Source organism: Lepus europaeus, chromosome 10, assembly GCF_033115175.1.
Source record: "Lepus europaeus isolate LE1 chromosome 10, mLepTim1.pri, whole genome shotgun sequence".
Taxonomy (NCBI): domain Eukaryota; kingdom Metazoa; phylum Chordata; class Mammalia; order Lagomorpha; family Leporidae; genus Lepus; species Lepus europaeus.
Window position 1 is genome coordinate 95,248,163 of NC_084836.1, and position 3,588 is coordinate 95,251,750.

General features: G+C 42.6%; 1 pseudogene; it reads left to right on the forward strand.

The window, feature by feature from the left end:
- The first annotated feature begins 620 nt into the window (after window positions 1-620).
- LOC133768138 (ER membrane protein complex subunit 2-like) lies at window positions 621-1,505 on the forward strand (annotated as a pseudogene).
- The last annotated feature ends 2,083 nt before the right edge of the window (window positions 1,506-3,588 follow it).

A 3,588-nucleotide genomic window follows, 5' to 3' on the forward strand; every position in this document is an offset into this window, starting at 1 on the left:
TACTCCCAACCTGTGTGTACTGATGGTCCTCTTCCCCACTTAATGCTGTATAACTGTTCAAACCTGGTAAATGCCACTCTTAGGATCATTGGTTACTATCCTCACTCTGTCTTTTATGACCTTGTCTAAATATGATCAGAGTCGGAAAACTTGGAAGGCTTCCATAGCCTTGGCAACTCATGACAAGAGCCTAGGGTGGTTACTGGCGCCATAAACTAGAGTGTCAATTTGTTGGGTCAACAACAAGAGCCACTGTGCACTTGCTCCTCATGTGGGATCTCTGTCCTTAATGTGCTGTCCATTGTGATTTAATGCTATAACTAGTACTCAAACAGTATGTTTCACTTTGTGTTTCTATGTGGGTGCAAACTGTTGAAATCTTTATACTAAATTGATCTTCCGTATATAAAGAGAATTGAAAATGAATCTTGATGTGAATGGAAGGGGAGAGGGAGCGGGAGAGGGGAGGGTTGTGGGTGGGAGGGAAGTTATGGGAGGGGGAAGCCATTGTAATCCATAAGCTGTACACTGGAAATTTATATTCATTAAATAAAAGTTAAAAAATAAAAAAAAAATAAAAAAAAAAGAATTTATATTTCTGATTACCTCTAGTTTCTGGGATGGTAGCAAAGGTCTTAGAGCTTTAGGATATCACTTTGGAAGAAATGCAACATAAAATGATGAAACAAAGGGTAAAAAACTCACAAAATGGTGAACACATTGTGGAAGCTGGAGAAGAATGAATTAATGAGTACGGTCCTAAGTTTGGAGAGGTTATTGGGATCAGATATGAAAGGTGATGACTGTCACTCTAGACTATGGTTGAGATGAGTTGGCATTGTTTTGTCTTCTGGAGTTAAGAAGACAGTTCCCTGGCAATCACAGAGCCACATGAGTAACAGGCATAAGATTTGAGGTCATGGAATGTTACGATGATGCTCTACCAGTATACATTCAACTTTTGCAAGAACACTCAACTAACACCGCAGCCAGAAAGCATAAGACTGCCATTCAAAAGGCCCAGAGGAAATTGTGTAGGCCATTCGGGAACTGCCTGTGTGTCTGGAGCAAATTGTTAGAGATCAAAGAAGCCTCGCATGAACTTGTAGAACTTTCAATCAATGAACATGACTGTGCAAAAGCAGCCCGTTGTTTAGAGGAGCTTATGATGATGAATCACACACAACTGCTTGTATTGTCAGCACTGTCTTGATGTTAAATACACCCAACGAGGACTTGAAAGCCTGGAACTCAAGAAGCTGTTTTGCGCAGGCACTGAAACTGAACAACAGAAATATCTGAGCTTTACCTGTTGGCAAGTTGTATGGCTCCTAATCCAAAAGCAAGTGCAAAAGTTGAAAAAAGACAGCATGAAATATGCTGGTTGGGCAGCTACTCAAATAAACAGAGCTTATCAGTTTGCCTGTGGAAGTAAGAAGAGAACTACATACTCTCTGAAGGCAGTTGAAGACATGTTGGAAACACTGCAGACTGCTCAGTCTTAAGGTTTCAAAAACTCTTTGATATCAGATTTCACAACTGCACAATTGAGCTTACTGCCCTGTGACTTATTTTTAATTGTCCAGTGCTAAGTGTACTCTAATTTTCTCTTACAAAGAATGTGTTTATATAAACCTAAAAATGCCTTTTCTAGGTAAACAGGAAGATGGGGGAAATTCATAGAAGAAAGATTTAGGGCTTACTGGTTGTATACCAGTCTCTTCATATCACACACATAGTCATTGTTTCTAAACCACAACCTGATGTAGAAGTGACTCTGTTAAATAAACCATGATGATTTATTATACTTGACTATGAAGATTTAAAAAAAGAATTCGCATTTCTAAGCTCTCTGATAGTATTGATGCTGTTAATAGTGAACAAAACACTTTTCTAAAAATGTTTTATTTATATTGCTTATTTTCACCTACTTGAAAGACAGAGACAGAGAGAGGGAGAGAGGGAGAGAGGGAGAGAGGGAGAGAGGGAGAGAAGGAGAGAGGGAGAGAAGGAGAGAGAGAGAGAGAGAGAGAGAGAGAGAGATCCTCCACCACTGGTTCACTTCCCAAATGGCTGCAACAGGAATGAGCCAGGTCAAAGCCAGGAGCCAGGAACTCCATCCAGTCTCCCACATTGGCAGCAGGGGCCCAAACACTTGAGCCATTATCTAAAGCATTCCCAGAGGGAGTATTATCAGGAAGCTGGATTGGAAGCAGAGGGAAGCAGAGGATCTGAGACTCAAATCAGCAGTCTGATATGGGTTCCAAATGTCGTCTTAACATGCTATACCACAATGCTCACTCCACAAATCACGTTTTGAGAGGCATCAGAACAGAGTCTGTGATGACAGATTCCATCTGCTCTGACTAAATGGTTCTCAAACACTGGGACATCAGAATCTCATGGAATGCTTGTTAAAACAGATAGCTGGGGTCCGGCACTGTGGCGTAGCAGGTAAAGCCACCTCCTGCAGTGCCAGCATCCCATACGGGTGCCTGTTTGAATTCCGGCCGCTCCACTTCCCATCCAGCTCTCAGTTATGGCCTGGGAAAGCAGTAGAAGATGGCCCAACTCCTGGTGAAGAAGCTTCTGGCTCCTGGCTTCGGATCAGCACAGCTCCGGCCGTTGCAGCCAACTGGGGAGAGAAACAGTAGATGGAAGATCTCTCTCTCTCTCTCTCTCTCTCTCTCTCTTTCTCTCTCTGTCTCATTCCTTTTCTCCCTCTCTCTCTCTCCCCTTCTCTCCCTCTGCCTCTCTGAAATTCTGTCTTCAAATAAATAAATAAATCTTTAAAAAAAAAAAAAAAGCTGGTTTCTATCTTCGGAATTTCTACCTCAGTGGGTTTAGGGCAGGGTCTAAGAATGTAATTTCTTCTTGTTTTTTTAAGATTTATTATGTTTATTTGAAAGGCGAAGAAATAGCAGGGAGAGAGAGGAAGAGACCTTCCATCCACTGGTGTACTCCCCAAATGACTGTACTGGCTGGGGCTGGGCCAGGCAGAAGCCTGGTCTCCCATGTAGGTGCACGGATCCAAGCACATGGGCCCTTTTCCACTGCCTTGCCAGGTATATTTGCAGGGAGTTGGGTTGGAAGAGGAGCAGCAGTATGAACTGGTGTTAATATGGGACACTGGCATTGCAGGTGGCTGTTTAACCTGCTGTGCCACAAGGCCAGCCCAGTTATGTGCATCAAGCTCCCACATGAGCTGATGCAACCTGTTAACCTCACTCTCAGAATCATTGCCTTAGTGCAGAGTTTCTTAGCCTTGGCACTTTTGCTTTATTGAGCCAGAGAATTCTTTATTATAGAGGGCTTGTTCTGTTCAGTATAAGATGTTTATCAGCATCCCTGGCTTTTACCCACTTGATGCCAGCAACAGCTCTTCCAGTTGCGATAAAAGTGACTCCAGATATTTCCATATGTCCCCTGGGGAGCAAATCATCCCTGGCTGGAAACCATTGTCATGAAATGACTATTTTATTTCTATTAGTCTCCTCCTTTAGTCTCTGAGTTTCATAAGAGCAACACCCTGTTTTTGTATTCCTAGTGCCTTGGGTAGGCACTCAAGAAATATTTGTTCAATAAATG